Here is a 22056-nt window from a genome sequence, read left to right on the forward strand (position 1 = left end):
GGTGGCCAGGCCATGTGGTGGGGGCCATTTTGTGTGTACTTCCTTTGTGATGATTCTGCCGTGTTGTTGTTGGTGGACAGGCCATGTGGTGGTGGCCATTTTGTAGGTACTTCCTTTGTGCATTTATCATTGGCCTCCCTGCTTTTGGTCTGATCTGACAGTAGGCCAGAGTCCCAGAGGTAGTAGTTAGCGGGGCTGCTTTATGTAGCTGTTTCTATTCGGTCTATTCAATTAACATCATTAGTGCATGTGTGTATGGCATTGCATTCCCAAATGTGTTGTCTGGGCAGGGGTGTAGGTAACTTTTGTTTTTTGTGTGTGTAATAATGTTATGCCTTGTATGTGTTTTTGCGGTGTAGGTTTCCAACCTCTTAGCGATGGGGTATTTTTATTCCTTGCATTAACCTGTCATGTGTAGCAGGCAGCCTCCTTTTTCTGTCCATATTGGTATATAGGCCCGCTTGACTTTATTGGTTCTTTTTGGACTTCATGTGGCTGGGAGCTGTGGTGCTGGTAGTATTAGTCTTCTGTTTTGTGTTCTATACATTGGCCTGTGTGTCTTTCAATTGTTCATGTTGGCTTACTGCTTGTTTGACTGATGTTGTTCTGTCTTCTTTGCTTGTAGGTGCACAAAAAAAGACTGAGGAGGTGCTGGTTGTTTTCATCCATCGCCCGTTCTACTGCCAGACGGACGTCCTTCAGTTGTACGCCACGTGTGGTGTGTGACTCATCTGACCACACATCTCTGCAATTTGTGCTACTGAGTGCTGCTGTGTGCTGACATCAGAAGAAGATGGGCCCTAAGAAAGCAGGTACCAGGTCCTCCACCACCAAGAAAGTTGCTGAGAAGAAGGTACAGAAGAAGGAAGTGTCACTTAAGTGTGGTATGGACCCCAAAACCTTTTTTGGGCCCCCAAAATGTACGCCTGCAGCAGCGGTGTCCGGGGTGCAAGCTGGGGCCAGCACATCCGCATTAACGGGGGCAAGCCACCAACCCAGGGCCAAGCACATGAGGGTCGAAGAGGTAGCCAGCCTAGTGTTACAAAGCAGTGATACTGAGCCTGAACTAAACTTATCGCTGTCTCAAAGTAGTACACAATCCTTGCAAGATGAAAGTGCTCAACAACCACCGCCAGCAGTAGATGTCCAACAACCACAACAACTTCCCGCAATAGTTGTTGAACAACCACAAGCACCGCCCGCAATAGTTGTTCAACAACAACAACTAAATCCCACAATAGTAGTTGTTGAGGAACCACAGCCCGCTATAGTACTTCCTCAAGAACAACAACCACCATCTCCGCACGCAATAGTAGTAGTTGTTCCTCCTGAAGTCGGGGCAGTTCAGGAAGTAGAGCCTCATTCCGAGGAAGAAGAAGAGGAAGCCACTTCTGGAGGTGATCTATTGTCTTTCAATTTACCAAGGGAAAGGAGGGTTAGTGGTGGCAGTGCATCGACCTCTTCGCCAAGCATCCCTTCAGAGGACCTTGATAAGGATTGGCCTCCAAAAGTATCTGAGCATTCAAAGGAGAGACATCCCAAGACCAGGCTAGGAAAAAGGAAGGATCCACCAAGGCTTGAAATTATGGAGGTCGATGTAGGTGAGCAGGATACTGGTGGTGATAAAGACGGGTCTGACACTGTTATCATCACGAGCGTTATTCCTGGTGCAGAGGATGTAGAGACCAACATTTTCACCCTATCCAGAAGGGCTGCGATTAGTGATGAGCAGGTAGCACGTATAACTCCTACACACTCAGCACCCAAAGTAACACCAGCTCCCATTTTTTCATCAGCGAAGGCCCGGCAGCGTCCGACATCCAGCACAAGCGCCACCTCAACAGAAGGAGGTAGTGGCAGTACTAGTACTGAGCTGTCACATAAAGAAATTAAACAAAAATCCTCCAGTTCATCTGGCATTGGAAGTGGGTCCTCTTCCTATGGCAGGAGACAAAAGTTTACCTCCCCAGTGTGGGATTTTTTTACGGTTCACCCACATCAGGAGAACATTGCTATATGCACCATTTGTCATATCAATGTTAGTCGTGGTAAGATTGGTACAAACTATGGTACTGGAGGCCAAACGACCCATTTGAAAAAAACACACTTAATCCAGTGGGAAAACCACCTTGCAAGCTTAGAAAATGTAAGCACTGGTGTTGGTGGGGATACAGTACTACAAGGTCCACTCATGGTTGACCAGGAGGAAGAAGAGGGAGACGATGACCTTCTATCTGGGAGTGGTATACAAATGAGCCCTGTCACCAGCACTGGAGTGGTGCAGTCCACATCCTCCGCATCAGCAACTTCTCAGTGGCACCAGAGTCAGCCGGAGACACCAAGGAGTGCAAAGTCTGCGTTGAAAGGAGGTCCGTCTAGCATAACAGAAAGAAATACCAAGCAGCGTACCATTACTAGCATGTTTAGGCAGGAGGGAAAGTACGAGCGGAACCACCCAATAGCACGTTTGTACAATGCGAAACTTGCAAAAATGTTGGCACTCGACCTTCTCCCATTTTCATTTGTTGAGGCAGTGGGATTTCGGGAATTAGTGGCAACACTCTCCCCAAAATGGGACGTTCCCAGTCGCTACTATTTTGCAAGAGTTGCTATTCCAGCACTACACCACGACGTGCTGGAATTGATTGGGAAAGCCTTACAACAGAGTGTTGTCCATTGTATCCACCTGACAACAGACATGTGGATCAGTCGCGAAGCCACAGCAGATTACATGCTCATCACCGCACACTGGATCTCTTTTGCAGGTGTTAAAGACAAGTTAACTTCAGGCCTTGACGTTGCTGGGATTTTTAATGATGCTCGCAGACATGCAACTGTAGCCATGTTTGGTATGGAGAAAAATCATACTGCTGAAAACATTTTGTCTGAGTTTAACAGCAAGGTCTTTGAATGGCTGCAACCAAGAGGCCTTAAGATTGGTTTTGTTGCCACCGACAATGGCAGTAATGTAGTGAAGGCAATCAGAGAAGGACATTATTTCAGGGTACCCTGTTTGGCACACTGCATTAACTTAGTCGTGCAAGACTTTCTGAAAACTGAAGCCAAAGTCAGCAACATACTGACCATCTGCAGAAGAATATGCACGCATTTTAACCATTCTTTTAAAGCACGGAAGCTGCTACGCGTCATTCCGCGTGAGCATAGATTGCCAGTCAAAGCACTGATCCAGGAGGTCCCAACACGTTGGAACTCCACTTATTTCATGCTTGAGTGTCTCTTTGAGCAGTACATACCACTGAATGCTTATGTCATGTCAAGAAGATTAGGGGATCCTACTGTTAATCTTAAAACCCTGACCGTTGAGATGTGGCAGTGGGACATCATTAAATGCTTGACAGAGATGCTACAACCTTTTGAGGTCAGTTAGCAGGGAGGACTGTACTATGGGCCAAGCCATCCCATTGTTGTACATGCTCGAGCAACAGCTGAAGGAGGTCTGTGAAACATACGAAGGTGACGAAGAAAAAGTTGATGCATATACCTTGGCCAAGGCCTTAGCCAACCGCTTATCTGTAAATGCAAGGCTTCAAATGATTGTGTCAGATCAACATTACATAACTGCAACAATGTTGGATCCACGGTACAAATTGTTTGGCAGCAGTAGCGCAGTAATTCCTTTTTCAGATGGGGATGTTGCCAATTACAAAACTTTCATAGCTGTGGAAGCTAATGATTTAGAAACCGAACGGCTGTTACTTAAAGGCCTGCCAGTGCCAGCCCAGGACAGTCAAAGTACTCCAGGCCATCCTCCTGAGGCAAGTTCATCAGAGCATGAGAGCAGTGCGTCTGCTTCCCAGCAGGCACCAACAGTACCAAAAGCAGCACCTACACAATCTGATTCAGCAGACACAACCAAAAGCATAACTGCTTTTTTTCTACAAAAAGGGATGGGTACATCCGTTGCTGTTGCAAAGGGGAAAGAGGACCAGCAAAGCCAAGCACCAATGAGCACTGAGCGGATGGTTCAGGCCTATCTGGATGACACAACAGAGGTGTTCATGGAGCAAAGCCCATTGGTCTATTGGTATGAAAGAAGGAGACAGTGGCCAGTGCTGAGCAGGCTGGCGATAACGTATCTGGCTTGTCCTGTAGCCAGTGTCCCTTCTGAGCGGGTTTTCAGTGCTGCTGGCACCATTGTGACATCGAAAAGGACCAGTCTCTCCCCCAAAAGCGTGGAGAGGCTGACAATGATAAAAATGAATCAACACTTCATACCACCAGACTATACTGTACGTGAATCAGAGCTGGATGAAGAAAGCGAGTACGAAGACATCATCACTACTGTGTTACATGACCTACTTCTGTCTGAACCCCCAGAGTTTGAGGACGAGCTCCTCTTCCCTGACAAATAGGCTTTTAAATTGTTACTTTCTCCCTTCCTTTATTTGTGTTATTTATTTTCTTATTAACAATGGCTTTCTGGTGCAAAACTGCTAATAAAAACCACAACCAAATCCATCCCCACCACTGATTCTTTTTATGTACCTACTGGAGTTGCACGCCTGTGCATTTATTTTCACTGTATCTCTTTATTTACCTCCTGGAGTTGCACGCCTGTGCATTTATGTTCCATGTTGACTGCACTCCTAAGAGTCTTGCTCCATCTTCTTGACTCCCACTCAAGTCAATACAATTCCATCTTGCCAGCCATACATTGGATGTTGTAGATGGAGTATAGTACAATAACAATAATGTAGCCTCTAACAGTCCCTCCATAACAAGTGAACCGTACATGACTACAGTCATCCTCTATTTCATTTGAAATCTGCAACTCATCACTGCCTTACTGAGTCTTAAGGCTACCACCTCTGTCTGCAGGCATTCATAGACGACTCTTCAGTGTCAAAAGAAACTTGAGCCGGTATTCATAGACGACTCTTCAGTGTCAAAAGAAACTTGAGCAGGCATCCACAACTGAAGTCAACTTGTTGTGACTCGCATTACTTTTAAAAGGCTCGGCAGCATCTGTGATCAACCATCTGACAGTGAAAGAGAAGAGCAAGACAGGTATATTAAATGAATGATGCCATGCATTGCATTGGATGTATTGTTTTGCTGACTCTGAGCAAATGTGCATGGAGTTGAAGTATACTAGTAAATTCAGACTCACGTGATAGCCAATTTTTCCATGTTATTTAATAATATAAATTATTTACGCACTTGTGTTCCTACTACTACAGATGCAGTCAGGACTTAATTTATCGTAGTCACTCACTACAGACTGAGTTGCTGTTGCTGTTGGACTTGACGTGCCACACCTAATAATGATGGTGACCACCATATCTTTGCTGTCAGGCAGTTGGATCTGAGCTGATTGATGTACGATGTTTCTTGGAGTGGAATACAAGGTAATAAATACAAATAAGAGGCACAGCACAGTAGACCCAGGCTACTACATGTGTGTGCACTGTGCAGTGGTAGAGTACAATAGTGGTATGATTGATGACTGAGAATGACGCATTGATTTTGTTGATTAATTTTGTAAATGCTAGGTTGCTTTTTTATTCCCCTTTCTGTGGCTCTGTGAAATTTTTAGGGAAACGCAGTTTGTATTACGGGCGACCCTGTGTCATCGTGGGCCTGTTCTGTGCTGCTCCTGTCTTTTTTTGTACTTCTAGATTAATAATGATGTGCAACTAGTACACTTATACATATTTTATCCAAGCCGCCTCAGTCTGAAAGCCGCCTCAGTCTGAAAGTCCTCTCATACAACTACTCCTCTTGTAGTATTTTTTTGATCTTTACTGTATTACAATTTGTTTAGGTCATTCACATTCTTTTGTATTTGCCTTTTCTTTTTCAGGCTGGACGTTTTTCACCCACTGCTATTATACTATGAGCATCAACTCACCCTTACCACTAATCCTCATCATCAAGCAATTGGATGGCGGGAAACCAAGAATGATATTCAGCGTGTCCTTTTCTTACGTTTATTCCTTACATTCATTGGCTAGTGGATCAACATCATAAATCATCGTCTTCATTGTTTTGCTTTTGTTGTCTCCATGCGTACTGTTTTTCTTTCTCAAACCTTTTCCAAAACCCCCGTACCCATCCATTCAACAAACCCTAACCATTCATATACCCTCAGGCGCCAAGACGCCTGAGGGTATATGATGCACTTTATAAATATCAAAAATAAATAAATAAATAAATAAATAAATAAATAAATAAATAAACCCTCTTCCCCCGGGCTGCGTGGTTTCATTGAGGTGTGATGTTTCTTACATTAAATATACACCAACAATTTGATCACGCGCTTGCTGGGGCAGATGTGGTGAAAGCAACAATAGTGAAATGTCAACAAGGCATGGCCAGGATCTTCTTTGGCCTCCCAACTCAAGCTCTGTGTATAATGCCAAATAATTTACCATTACCATCAAACAACGAATACATCTAATGAATTGGCGTAATTGTTTGGGTTTAAGTTTAAAGCATTATGATTTAGAAAAGTTTGACGTTGCCGTGAGTACTACAACTACAGTTGAACTTCTTATCTTCTCTTGCACTTAGTTTCCAGTCCCCAAAACCATTGTTTTGTTTCAGTTTAGCAGTTGCAATATTGGGTCAGTCGTGTAATGCACTGTACTTACTTATACTACCCCCACATTGTCTGTCACGCAAATGACTTCCTCTTTCTTTTTGTCTCAAAATGCTACTGGCAGGGTCTGTCTACTACTAGTACTATCACAGAAGTTCAGAACCACAGATTCTTCTCCATTGTCTTGGGAAACAAATGCAGCCCTTGCAGTGCCACACTTCATCATAAATCATCATCAGCAATCACAGGTAAGATAAGTTTGCTGTGAGGTATAACGCAAGACAGACTGGTAGTTCTTCTAATACTACAAATATAACTCGGTGAGGGTTTACCGCATCTATCTGTCTGCATGTTAAAGATGTGGTCAATATATTTCTTTATTAGAAAGCACTGTCCGCCGACCTGCATGGCCAATTAAACCTTGCGATGTTGCACAACGTACATTATTTGGTGAAACAATCCCCCCTCCATCCCCCCAAGAAACGCAAATGAACTTCAAATGTTTTCTTTTGAACATAACTTTGTGTCTCGTTTATCGTTTATTTTAACATAATATAAATAAAGATGATACAAAAATAAAATATATATTAAATCTTACCCCACAGCTGTCCCTACCCGCCTCCCCTAACCCCAACCAAATGTCCACGTTCAATGTAATGTGTAAACCCCAACACCCAATGCCCACCCACCAACAAAAGGATTGAAAAAGGGGCAAACAAACAGGGTCCATCTCAAAGCCGGCGGGCTTTTAAGTGTTTATCAACAATGAGCTTCACACGCTCCTCTATTTCACCCTCCAGCCTGGCTACCCGGAGGAGAATCTTTCTTTGGAATTGACGGCACCTACATTGGCATGCATGTTGTTGTGGGGGGGTGGGCGATGCTGAAAAAATCTGGCGGTGGGTGGCTGCCTGACCACGGCGACGTACTCCTGCAGGCTTGGGGGCCGGGGCATTGGAAGAGGCAGCAGCTGCTGCCGCCGCCTCCTCCTCCTCCTCCTCAGCCTGAGCCACCAGCCGGCGGTAGGCCTCAACGATGGCCTGCAGTTTCCGCTGCCGGGCCCGGACTGCCAACTCCTTTCTCGTTGGTTTTGAAGGAGTAACTATAAAGAAAGAGACAGAATTGTTGTAATCCAAAATCCTAGCAAATCAAGAACACAAAATTTATTCAACACATAGTGGTACAGTACAGTAGCACTAGCAAGCAAGCTGAGTACAAAAAATTGTGTTTTATCTATCTTGAACATTCTACGGCTTATATACTTAATTTGTTTGACTTTTTGGCACGGCATTATGCCTGCCCTAGTAGCATAGCATGGGTGTACTTCAACGGTCACACACATACGAACACCTGTCTTTTTCATATCTCGTTTTTTTATATCATATACTCTGTGCTTCCGGGAACAGTGACAGTCTCAAACTAACATTAATTAACAGGGGCCAGCTAGTACTAGTAAATGTCTAGTAGAGACTATCATTCTTTATATCGCGCAACAAACCTTAGGTGGTTTGTGTTTCGCCAGCAACGACCCGGAATGCATCCAGTCGTCCCCTCCTTCCCTTGCCTTTTGGTTTGACCAAAACACCGCTGCTGACACTATCCACCACTACCCACCGATATTGGATGTGTCTCCCACCCACGCAGGCAGCTGTGTTTTCCCCTTTCTATGCTTCCACAACAACCCATGCATCCGACTGCTATCAGCCACCTGCATTGCTGATTCCAAAGTATCCTTCTATATTAGATGATTGGTGGTTTTTCCTTGCTCCTTTCATCATACTTAAAATCAATCTCCTTAGTGTTAATTCATCGCGGTCATGTAATGTTGTGGATAAGACTTTTTTAGTCTGCCACCAACCTTTCACAGCTGAGTTGTAGTCAGATAGAAGAGGCCTGTTATCAATTCTCGCCGGTGGTAATGCTAAGCTTGGTAATGACAAATAAAGGTGGCGTCATATATTGTCCAGTAGAACTTCAAGTTCATTATAAATATCAGAGTACAGTGAGGAAGTTTTCCCCACCCACCAAGTAATGCGGATCACTATTGAATGTAACTTACCATCGCCCAATGTTGTTGGCTCCTCCCCCACTGCTGCTGGTGCTGGTGTAGGTGCCTCTGGTCCTCCTGTCCCCTCCGGGATCACCTCTGCTGATGCTGCGCCGCTGTCCCCGTCGGCACTGGTGGATGGTACCGGTTCTGCACCTATAGAAATAAGTACACCTTTTTAGATGGATGCACAGCCCCCATTGTACTTGTTCACCAAGAATGGAGTTCTGCAAAACAGTTAAGTACAACGTAATCAGTAGTAGTCCACATTGCCTAGTACAGCAGAGTAACTAACTCACTACACATTTAGCATTCATTTGTTATGGTATGGTACCCAAGCTCATCTCATCTCTACTGCTACTCTAGTCCTTGGAAAGTTAGACTGAACCATGTAACCTAACCAGTTTGTACATCAATGTCTACAGTTTTGCGCATGCTACCTCGCAGCTTGTTGCGCAGTACGAGAAGACGCCTTTGAGGCCACATGATTTTTCAAAGCATACACCTGAAGAGTTTGGAAAATAAAAAGGCCCGTATTTACTTTTTCAATGTGGATTGTGGAATCGAGTTTGCTTACAGCCTCAGGTTACACCTTTTTTTTAGCATGACTGCTAAAAACTTGCATAAATGTACTTACATTTTTTCATACTGTCTAACGTGCACCACTTTTGTCATTATTTTTCGGCAGATGAGAAGAATTCCTTCTACGAAGCAGAGATTTCCAGAGCTTACCAAAAAGAGGCATATGTAGCGAGTATACGTTCAATGGTGAGGGGTCTCCGACATTTCCCACATTTCCCTATCGTGAACTGGTAGCTGTACAAATGTAGATTACTTTATTCAGCCTTTTTTAACTCTGGATTTTTTATGGTGGGCCTTGACGTATTTCACGGAACAACTTAAAAAAACTTTGATGTTACTTACTGAGTTACTTCTAACAAAATAAAGCTTTTGAAGTACCACATTGACTCGGAAGTATATTTTCAGTGTCTGTTGTCTTGTAGACTTACACGAGAGAGTGAGCAAAAGAGGGTTACTTAGGTTATGGATTGTGTAATAAAAGCATTGGGCATCTTGGTATTGGGGTTCAGGAGTGGGATAATTGAATAATTGACCAATGACTGAGCCCATATAGGTTGTCGTTCAGTGAATTGTGGGTTCCTCAGAGTTCTGTGACTGAGGTGTAAGACTGTAAGTAAGTAAGGTCCAACCTGCCTATCACCAACATCCAATTTTGTGGTGCATAGTTACATAGTTATGTATGTGACTACATAGAAGAATAGAATACCCACAAGAGTAGTAGTGGTGTACTAACGTTTACAAAATACCAGACCAACATCTGGATGCATACTTGGTTGGTGTCAGTTGGCAAAGAAGAGACATTACAGAGGAAAAAGCATAAGACAGGAGTGGACCCTGTGCCTGCAGCTATTCTATCACAAATTTTTTGAAAAGATTAATACTTTAACTAAAGAGTGGGCAACAGGGCAAGCTTACCTACAGACAGTCTAGTAGTAGCACAGAGAGTCATAACAGAGGCTCTTTGAAGGAACAGAAAGGCAGGGACAGATACCCAAAATTTTGAAAACATAATCAAAATCAAAAAAGCATTTCTCAAAATTTAGTTAGGAATGAAATGTCATTAATCGGTTGGAAAAAAAAGCTCCGTTAGAAAGTTAGGGAAATATCATTGTTCCAAAAGAAAGCACTGTTGGACTTACTGGGGACAGCAGCAGGATCCTCAGTAGAGGAGCTCTGTGCCTGTGGTTCAGGTTCACCCGCCGACTCGGTCCCAGCCTTCTGCTTGCCCCTGATTTCTGTGGTTCATGTAAGAAATATTAAAGAAAGAGAAAAGCATTGAGTGCTGTGAAACATGGACAGCACAGCATTTCAAAAACGACTGCTACAACATTAAAAGAAACAAACATTGATCTACCAAATGACTACTGCCTTGCATGATTCACTGACTCTATACTTGGAGAAAACAAATCAAATGTTCCATAAACATTCTGATTGCAGATTACTAAGTAACACAGAGGCAGTAACACCTGAACAACACCACCGATGCAAGAATGGGGTAATCAATTATCTGTAAGTAGGCATTTCTTTTTTATTTTTGCCAGCAAAATGCATAGATCACAAGGAGGAGACATGCTTAACTTTGTGCATACTAACACGAAATTGTACGTTCATTGCATCATATTTTGTTCTGCTACTCACTGAATGCTACTGCTGCCCTACCCACTCACTAAACAAACTGCATCAGTTCTATGGAGAGCTGAGGCAGGGGCGGCTCTAGGCTCATGGTGGTCCTGGCCAGGGAGCGTAGGTAGGGGGGCCCGGAAGAGGAGGTCGGGGCTGAGCATGGAGGCCAGTGAAGAGGGGGGAGTTTGGGTGTTTGGAAGTGGAACAGAGCCGGAGGCACCAAATCCCTGCCAGGGGCCGCCACGCAAATATGTATCCATCCTATGAGGATTATTAAATTAAGGATATATATTGGTATGGTGGCCCCTGGCGTTTGGTGGCCCTGTGCAGTTGCACAGCTTGCACATGCCTAAAGCCGGCCCTGGCTGAGGTAAGAAGAACAAAGTAACTTTAGCATTCATTGCCAGAGGAGGATTCATGCAGAAGAGAAGGCCGTGAAAAAAAAATGATACAATATGCAAACACGTACAATTATCCATCAATCCGCTATTTCACTGACGGACAAAGGAAGGACAAGACTCTATTAATAGCATTAACTAACTTCAGTTCTCTACAATAAAGAAAATCTCACATCAATAAACAGCAAAAGCTAGCGTCAAATTGAACACGCAAGAGTCAGTGAAGATGAAGAAGCGCAGCACAGACCAGTGTCATACAATTACAGTAGATATAACGGAATACATCGGAAATGTAACTAGGAGCACCAGTCATCGTGTTACTTATTCAGCCAAAATTTACAAAGATACAATAACAATATTTATACTACTATAGATATATATTATACACACACTTTTTTTGGGGGGAAGCCACTCACCAAGACCCACGACCTCGAGACACCAAGCAGGTCCAACAGGTCCTGCTCCCGGTCCAAAATGTCTGCCCAGCGGTGGGTCAGCTGATGGTGGGTACGCCGGATACCGGAGCAGCCGAAGACTGCCCGGCGCACCTTCGCCCACCGCCGGAGACGCTCTTCAATCTGGTGGTAGCCGGAGCCGGGCCTGCCGCCTGCTGCCAACATCAAGGGGAGGTGGCGCTGGATAAAAAAGGCCAGGGCAGCCACCTCCTCCTCCCCAAAAAGTTGGCGGGGCCTCACCCCTAGGGGGCGCATTCTGCCGCAAGGCAGCCGGGTTTATGGGGCACAGGCGCCTTGCCCTTTGAGCCACCGCTGCTGCTGGCGCCCTTGACCATGGTTCTGGGTGGAGGGGAGAAGAAAAGTTCAAGAAAAACAGGTAGGGGAAAGAAGAAGCAAGGTAAAAGAAGGAAGTAAAATAAAACAATAGAAAAGTTGTAAAAGTAGAAATAAAATGAAAAATATAAACCTAGGCACAGAGAGAGATAGGTAATAACTAAAGAAAGTTTGAAAAAGTAAGTAAAAAGACCAGGATTGAAGAGATATCAGCAAGATGCTAAAGTAGGCCCAAAACCATAGCCAGAGTGTGTGATCCAAGATGGCTGCGCCCATCGCGACCGCGTGGGTAGGTTCGCCCGATATTTAACGCGATCAAGCTTTTTTGTAGTGCGAACGAGAAGATGAGTTCCCGAACATGTCTTGCACACCCCGAACATTTTACTTGTGACCCGGAACAGGAAATAAGGGAACGCAAGCGGGCGGGACAAACCTCTTGGGTAACTTAGCGCGCTAGCCATCCCGAGCATGCAGGCAACGCCCCGAACACGCGCACCGCACTCCCAAAGATGAAAAACGGCGCGCGAACGGGTCTAGCAAGCAACTACGCATGGCTGCGGCACTACGCGTAGTTCGCGGAGTGCAAGTGCGGCTTCGCGTAGCTCTGCGGAGTCCGACTCCGCGAACTACGCCCAGGGTTAATTTTTACCGCCAAGAGGCTGTGATGTTTCAGGAGGCATATCTAAGATGCCCTCTGAAAGCATTGTATAATAAATACCACAATGGTATCAGTGCTGGTTTATTATGCTGAGAAGTTTGCTCCCATACTTCCCAGAATTCAGTAAAGCCAATATGGTGCAGTGGAGTTCGCAATGACAAACTCCCCGACCATATACTCTTTATGGATTTTCTGCACCTAATGTCTAAGAATGAACTTAGACACTGTAGGGGTACGGTGCTCATGCAACTGTAACCTCACCATTGGTATAGTACACCCAGCTACAGGGGTGTCATTTTTTATATACCATAAGCAGTAGGTTGCATGCATGGCACACAGGTATGTGTGCCATACCAACTCTTTACTTTTCTCTGCCCCAAAACACACTGCCTGCAATGGCAGTGTGTTTATGTTACGGTACAGGACCTCTAAGGGTGGCACAATATGTGCTGTAGCCCTTATAGACCTTCCCTGGTCACAGTTCCCTAGGTACCCATGGTACCTCTTACAAGGGACTTACATGTGGCCAGAGGGGGTCTCAATTATGGGCACAATTGTACAGTTTCCAGAAAGAACACAGGCCCTGGGCACCTGATTGGCAGGGACACAGGGCACATCAAGTCAAAGAGCATCACAAATCTAGAAAAATGTGTGGGGGTTACTGTAACAGAATCCCACTTTCCTACACAAGCCCCTTCCCCAGCTCAGCCAGGAGACTCAGTCAAACCTGGGAGAGTCTTCCTCTTCCTAGTCTTTCATGCAAGGAAGAGTAGAGGTAGTAGTTTGACAGTTGCAGGGCCTACTCTGCCTTACATCCTTCTGTACAGGTCAGTCCTTTTGGGGAGCAGGCTGACCTCAACAGTTTCAGCACCTAATTCCCAAAGCTCCTTTGCTAGCTCTTTAGTGTCTTTACCCCATCTTTTTGTATGGTTTCAGAGGTGCCTACCTCTGAAAATTCTGAATTAGCTAGGAAAAGTTCAGGGTTACCCACAGCTTGAATAACCCCACCATGAGCAACAGGGCCAGGGGGACTAACTTGTTATTTGGCATAGGTCTAGTCCACCATGTCAAGGACAGTGCTGCCATGAAGGCTAACATCCAGCAGAGGCCACTGACAGCAGTCAGTGCACAGACCCACACCTTTAGCTCTTCACTGGTAGGTGAACGGGGTAACTTCCAGGCTTTTTTGGGTTCTCTACAGTTTGTAATGAACACCCTTCTTCCACCCTCTGGTCTGTCAGCTGAGGAGCCACCAACTCAGGCTGGACAGTTGCCTGACTAATCAGGTCTTTTTAAGGGCTAGGGAGGACTTTACCAGTGCAAACTTTGGAGTTCTCCCTTATTGGTATAGAACCTCCCTGGTCCACGATAACTGTGGTTAATAGCTGTCTCCATTTCCTACACTATTTCTTCTTTTTCTTTTCGGACGTATCTGCACTAACTGCAGGTTCTGCCCTTCCTGTCCCCCACCCCAGGTTCCTTGGATGAGTTCTGGCACTGGACCAGTTCCTCACTTTGGCTCAGATCACCTCTGGGTGGCTATTCCCCAGGAGACAATCAAGGGGGAAGTCTTTATCGACTACCACCTTTCTCCAACTAAGGGACCCATCTATTTCTAGGGGCACTACAGCCACAGGCCTAACTGTGACCTCCCCTGAGAAAGCCCTTAATCTTTTAGTTTTCCCCAAACCATACTGGTTTGAGAGTACCAACATGTTGGATCCTAGGCAACTCTCATGCCAGTACCTACAGTGGCCTCGGTGGCAAAATCTGCATTTATGACCAGTAACCAATGGAAAGGAATACACGCGGAGTGCACGTTTTGTATTGGTCGCGAATCCTGCACTGTTAACTATGTACTGGAGAAGCTAAAAAAACTGATCTAATTGTTTAACTCAGTCTTTTTCCTTTTATACATACTTCTACACTTACTTTGTATCCGCCTGCATATATTATTACAGCAAAAAGGTTATGATCGGGGAGATTATTCTCCTCAATCTGTTGTCAAAAGACTAAATCAAATCCTATTCGGAATAAGGCACCTAATTTGGTTATTTTAAATGAAAAAGCTATAATTCAGGCTTATTCTTTAAATCTGATGGCGAGTGCCTTAAGACGGAAGATGATTTGTTACCAATGAAAGAAGGTTTGAAAATAAAATTGCATAAAGGTTCTCAATTGTATTGCCCTTTGGAGGCCCTGAAGGATAATCTTCATGACTCTTTAGGCAGTAAGATCACTTCTTTACCTTTTTTTCGTTAATGATCCAGGCCTAGTTGTCAATCCAAGGTTGCTTGGTTTTGAATACGCTTGTGTCTACACATGAGAAAACTGTCAATGAAGAGATGTCTTGCTGTTCCTCAAGTGGGAGGAGCATAAAGAGTCAACCTAAGGCTGGAGATCTACAGTTGGAAATCCATTTGTTGGATTTTAATGCCCTCACACACCCTATCGGGTGTCATGCTTCATCATATGGGCTGCTCCTCATTGGGTCAGCGATGTAATACCCAATTGGCTCACCTCGAAGAGGGGCACTTTATCGGAGATCTTTTATCCAACAGCCGAATGGTGAAGTGCGGGTGAGGGGCCAGAAGAGTGTAGATGTAATAGTGAGTTTAAAATGGGGCTGGGAGTACCTGAAATAGATTATTTATTCTGGGGGTCTCCTGCTCTAATTAAAAGCAGTGACACCGGCACTCATTGGAGTATAATGACTCCTACTTGTGTGTCAGTTTGTGAATGATAATGGTCAACATGTTTCTCGCGTTTGTGTCAATGAACTCGTGATTCTTCAGGACCAAGAGAACGGGAACTATCTACACTATAAAACTCTAGAATGTTCATCAAAATCACAGTAGAAAAAGTGTCTAATGTGTTAATATACCTGCGATGATCTGGATCTACCTAATTGTGTCAAGTATCCAGGCTTCAACAGTACCCGATGGTCAACACATCAGGCTTTGTTCCCATGTATGTTGTGGTTTTATCGCCCTGCGTTGTGCTTCATGACCTACCCATGCCACTGAGTCCATGAGAAAAGCAAGATAGTTCAGTAGGGACACTATTATAGTGACACCTCCTTAATGGAATTCCCTTCCAGATATATCATCATTTAAGAATGCTTCTCCTGAGTTTAGTAAAAGTATTGCAGAAAGAGTTGTACTGGCAAAACAGAAAAAGGAAAAGTGTTTGGAGTTCTTCTGTAGTAGTCCTAGTATGAACTTCTAATCAGGGATACATTTTCGTGCAGCATTAGAATTACTGCTTCATCCCCCCAACAAATCTCCCTGGTGACTAAGGGTCAGATGTAGGTAAATTAAAAATACAGATTTCTTAATAGCGAATTTTACCGATTCGCTATTAAGAAATCAGTATTTCCTATGTAGGTAAAGATTTGGTAAAAAATACTGAATCCATAATATAACTTACTACCGAATCGGTTATTGAGATTTGGTAATAAGTAGTACCTACTTATTCATTTCTATGGGCTTAGAGGCCCATAGGAATGAATGTAAAGACATTCAGTATTTGTGATTTGGTATTACCGAATCGGTAATAACAGGAGGTATTTCAAGGGTGCCAGGGCGTCCAAAGGACACTCTGTTGCACCCCTGACAAGTGCATGTGTGCAATGTGGTACACATACATGCCCTAAGGGCATGGATGTGTGCCACAGTGCACTTACAAAAAGCAAAAAAATGTTTTTTTTAAGGGAAATCGGTAATTACCATCAACTTGAAGTTGGTGTTAATTATCGATTTCTAAAGGCTCAAAATCACTCTTTAATGTGCTTCCTACATTGCATTTAAGGAATCGGTATGCCTGAACTCACAATGTAATAACATAAATTTCTATGAAGGAGGTTTTTGCATTTATGTTTATAAGCCACTCTTTTAGAAGTGGCTGGGTTTTGTGCTCTAAACATTTCTGTGTGTCTCTGCCTGGTTGTTGATTAAAATCTATAGGACCTGGGGAATGCCTTGACCCAGGGGAGGAGGTGAGACAGCAACAGGCTGACCTGGATCTGGAGTGTAGGGGGAGGAGTAACATCTAGAGGTGAAGAGGCCTGGGTTGCTGCTATAAAACAAATTGTCCCATCTCCTGCTGAGTGATTGAGAATCCAGACCCCCACTAATCAAAGGAAGAAGGTGTCATTGGCAGGGAGGCACCCAGAACTGGTTTGAACAGGGGTCAGTGCCCCCTGAAACACAAAGACTTTAAAGCCTTTGAGGGGTATAACTATTAGATCTGAAGCCCCTGAACTTTGGAGAATGGCTTGATCAAGTGTGAACAAGACTGGAGCTACTTCGTGGTCAAGAGGACCTTTGCAAATGAAGAAACATCTGAATAGACTGAAGGAGAGAACTGAACCTTGCTGTGTGTTCTGGGGCTGGGCTGCAGTTTGCTGTATTAACCAAGGAAGGGCTAAAGGGACTTTGCTGTGTGCTGTGTTCCCCTGCTTGAAAGGACTTTGCAGTGCTGTGTCCTGAATTAACTTATCCCCAAGGGACCGAGGTGAGCTGGCTCCCTGTTGAGGAAACTCAGAAACACAAAAGTTTCCAGGAGAGTCTCAGCAGCGCTGTTTGCGTGTGCTTGTTGCAGCCTGTGACCCTAGTAAGCAGTGCCCTGTGATTGTAGGCTTCTGGAGTCCAAGCAAAGATCAGCTACGCTGTGGGTGTGTGCTTTTTGCAGTCTGAACCTTTGGTGAGGCTTGTCCAGTTATCTTGTGCACCGGAATCCAAGTGAGTTTCATCAACGCTGTGTGCATGTGCTTGGTGCACCATGAGACTTTTGTGAGGATTTGTCTTGTTATCGTATGCCCCGGAAATTAATCCAAGTGAGTGTCATCGATTCTTGTTATGTGGCCTTGGTGCACCGTGAGACTTTCATGTGGATTTGCCTTGTTGTCGTGTGCACCGGAGTTAAGTGAGTCTCTACGGAGATCGTGCACCCAAAGCTCAAGGAAGTCTCAGCCACACTGTGTGAGTGTGCCCTGTGGCAGCCAGAAATCTTCATAACTGTAGAAGCCTGGACCAGCAGCCCCAGAAGAGCTGAGCCGCCGACCCGAGCCTGCGGTTGCCAATTCACAAAGATTGCATAGGAGGCTCAGCCGCTGGACAAGGAGAGGAGAATGGGTTCGCGCGCCCCCAGATAACTTGTGTTGACTCCTGCGGCGGGGTGCAGGCTCAGAAGGAGGCACTCTTGGGCTCTCTCTCATTCCGGCAGCGTGAACCTCTGCTTCGGCTTGTGTCACGGCCCGTATTGCCCAGGGAGTGGCAGTACAGGGGCCGGAGTGCAGAACTGACACTATTTGATTACACCATACTCATGTTGGGGGCAACTGTTGAGAGGCTGACTGCAAGTCAGAAGGAGTGGCAGGGAGACCGCCTAAAGCACAGTGAGCGGTGCCTGAGTGTATTACACATTATTCCATTTCTGCATAACAGAGTACCTGACTGTTGTATTACACATTGCATCATTTCGGCATAATGGAGTACCTGATTAGAGTATTACGCAATGCATTATGCAAAGCTACCAAGGGGGTGAGCGGGGCTATCTCAGAAGGTGACCTGCCTTTCCCTGACGTGGAACTGCGGGTCCCTATTTGGCCTAAGGTACCTACCTCAGCCAAGCACAGATCCCGGGTCTAACAGTGACTAAAAAGGACTTTAACTTAGATAAAAAGGCAAAAAAGATGTGCCTTAATTGGAAGATCTTTGTTCCATCTGTTTATTCGCTTTGGGAGTCGAAAGTCTTAAAAAAGAAAATAATAGTCCCATCAACTACACTAAACTAAATTTCAATAACTTTTATGCCACCTACATCAACTGATAACGTGGAAAATGGCTATAAAGATTTTCAAACCTTTCAGTCTAAAATGCAAAAGAGAATCACAACGTTGGACTTTATTGTCTTATTTGAGAACGGTTCTAACTTTTTGAACCAATCTCTTTTGAAGAATCTCTTGGCCCAGGCTGACCAACCTAGGTTGGTGAGGAACAATGATTTGGAATTGGTGGAATTATTGGACACTCGACTAGAGAAGATAATGAGGGATATATTTAAATCATCAGTTATTGTTAATGTGATCTTGAACAACTGTGAATTTTGTATGTCTCCTGAAATTGATATTATTCACCCCCCCTTAAAAATAAGATTTTGCCAGTGTGGGGTGGGGTTTATTATTTGTCATTGTCATGTCCTATTGTGGAATATTCTGTTTCACAGGAAGAGATAGCTAGTAATGCAAAATTAACATTAAGCTGGTTCTAGGGTAGTTTCATGCAACAAGTATAAATCAGATGTTATGTCTAAAAGTGAGGATGTAGCCCAATGGGCCTGGCTAGCTGGAAAGTCAAACTCTTGAAAAATGGCAGCCGCAAATGTGTGGCAGTTAGGTGTTTTATTGTGTGTATCTAGCCTTTAAAAGTGTTTAATGCAATAGAGCGGGCTGATGGAATAATCTGTGGAAAATCCAGAATTTGGAGGCTTCAAGTTTCAAAAGACCTTTATTCGAATTTCGTAAAAATTCATAAAAGCAACAACAATAAAAACAGTCCAATAAACGTTTTACAGATCTATTTACAATATTCAGAATTGGTCCTGCTACACATACATCAATTTTACTATTCACGGGCTTTCCATTGTTTTACGTACACGGGTTATTACCCTCAAAAAAGTGCTTGTGCGAAAAACCAATTCATCAGTATTGAGAGAAATTAACAATAAATATGAGTCACTTAGAGATAGCGGTTTGTGTTTTCTAAAATAGGGTAATAAAAACCATTTAATATACTTTAGATAAAATTTACAGGAAAATAGGAAGTGCAAATCATTCTGTGTACGTATCTCGTCACAAGGGCAAGGTTTAGAATGTGATGACTGATGGTAACCCAAAGGGAAACACAATAAGAATTTTACAGTACCAGCCTTAGACGGAACAGTAACGATCTTTCCCAGTTGGTCATGGGGAGAAAAAGATAAAGTGGGAGCGGTTGCCTAGTCAAATTATTGCCCAAATAAGACGCAACTGATGATTTGTGGAATTCCTTTTCCAATCTTTCGTGATTATAAAGTGCATACAAAGTATTTTTTAACTCATTCTTATCTTTAAGCTCTACTCTGGATGGGTCAGGAAAAAGGTCTCCCATGCCTCCAGGACGCAGGGTCTTAAAAACTCCTGCAAGCCAGGGGATTGTTAGACCCTTTTCACAGCTCAGACAATCCTTTATGATGTCCTGTGTTAGAACAGCTGAGCTGTTCTTCCATATCTTAAGCCAGAATAGAGCTGGGCTGGTCCTAATAAAGTCACATGTGTAGGGCAAGTTTAGTTCATTATGACAAATGAACTCCGAAGTTGAGATTGGGACACCCAAGATCTTTCTACAGAAGCGGTTTTCTTCTCGTTGGTAGCTAAGATTGTTGTTACCCAAACCCCAAACTTTAGCCCCATATGTGACTACTGGTGCACACTGTAATTTAAAAAAAATTTAATTGCTTTGGTGGCACCTATTTTCTTCGGGCGGGGCAAGCTCAAATTAGAATTGACGGCTTTTGAGAACTTGCCCGTGGCATGGACCGAGTGTCCACTCCACGGGCCGTTGGCAGCAAAAACCATCCCTAAGTATGGGAATGTGCTTACAGATGCTAACCTATCATTTCCCACGTGTATAGTGTTGAGCTTCCGTTTCTCTGGGCCACAAGACATAATAAATGATTTCTTGAAATTTACACGCAGATCTAGGGACTCCATATTGTCATATAGCTAATTCTTTTCTATATACTGTGTTAAGTTAGCATGAGCTTATTAAATGTTTAAACGCCATTTTTCCTTTCTGCTTCATTTTGCACACGACACATAATTGTTGTTTTCGCTTTCAACCCAGAAGAGCTTCGTGATTTACTTGAGAAATAATATGTTATTGCTCTGATATCAGTTTTGCTCGATACTCTTTCTGCACAGTGAGTGCTGAAGGCTCCAAGGATAACTCGACACAGTGTTGTTGTAAGGTCTGATCTTCGCACCCCATATAGACATAACACACATGCTGCTGCCAAAATCTGGCTCTAGGCGGGTTTTATATTGTTGTGCTGAACACACACGAATACACTTGATGGTGCTGCGCATGCAGAGAGCTGGTGGAAGATGATGTGATCCTCTGCCACTGAGATTTTGAGGTATGGGCCCGCCCTGCTAAAACCCAAATGAGACCTTCATAGATATAAACTACTATGGTAAATAGGGAGGGTGAGAATTAGGTATTGTAAATTCCTATTCATTACAGCATCTTAGTATACTGTCACCGTTTGCTTTCTATTGACTAGTAACTATGCTGATAACTTTGTTTCTTATAACATGTTTGCTAGTGTTATATAAGATACTGCGTTTGAGAACCCTGCATTAGTAAATAAATATTTCAAATATGCACGTGTCCTCATTTACTCCAAGTTCTGGTTTGAAATGATTATATAGAGAAAGAGTGTTCATGTGTTCCACGATACCTGAGGTTCTTTAAGTTCATGTTCTGGTTTGTCTAAACATTGGGAGTTTGTTATGACCAATGAGACACTGTAGCTAGCTCGGTAAGGGGATTTTGGGTACTGAGGTGCGTTTTGGACCATCCTAATTCACAGAGGTTCCAGGTCTCTATGCACAGTTCTGTAGGCGAACGGAATTCCCGCTACATGGCGCCCATACGTTGTTGGCCTTATATCATGACACTCGAGTAGTATATCATTCAATCCTTAACCCCTTCGCTGTCGTTTCCGGAAAACGGTGGTGTCGGAAAACCTACCTATTTTTGAAATAGGTCCTTTTAAGCTTGATTCTTACTAAAACGGTTTCCTTGAATTACTACCCAGTTGTGCTAAAAAGTTTACTTTGTTTTTCATATTTCCTGTACTATCATGACTGCCGTAGACATTCCGCAGCATAGTCGCATTGCAGTGCGAGATCATTTGCGGATGTACAATGTGCCTTTGGAAGGCTTGGCTGTGATCATGGTGGTGAGTGCGGATGCTGCTTACCCTTACGAACTGTTCTATTCGTGGTGACATTTCCGGAGGTGGACGCGAATTCTCATGTGTTCCACACATACACTCCCACGGCTGTACCTAATGAGTATACTCCGTACAGGGCACAGGAAGTTCCTATTGATGTTTGGCAGCATCGAGTTTGGTTTGGTGGCGCCCTACACCATTCTTTGTCAGCTCCGAGGTTAGGTCCTATGTCCATTCCAGGCGCTAGTTGGCCTGTTTTGGCTGGATTTACTCCTCATCCTCTACACGGCAATTGTAACGTGGCTGAACTTCGACGACTACATGTAGTCGTAATTGCCGTGATTAGAGCCTTAGTGCATTACATTTGCAGTAATCTTCCGGGTGGAGCCCCGGGGGGT

At 44.1% G+C, this 22056-nt stretch overlaps 1 pseudogene; it reads right to left on the reverse strand.

The window, feature by feature from the left end:
• Positions 1 to 7367: 7367 nt before the first annotated feature.
• The window catches only part of LOC147708886 (uncharacterized), a 32238-nt pseudogene continuing 17549 nt past the window's right edge, over positions 7368 to 22056 (reverse strand).

This window comes from Lissotriton vulgaris, chromosome 6, assembly GCF_964263255.1.
Source record: "Lissotriton vulgaris chromosome 6, aLisVul1.2, whole genome shotgun sequence".
NCBI classification, from domain to species: domain Eukaryota; kingdom Metazoa; phylum Chordata; class Amphibia; order Caudata; family Salamandridae; genus Lissotriton; species Lissotriton vulgaris.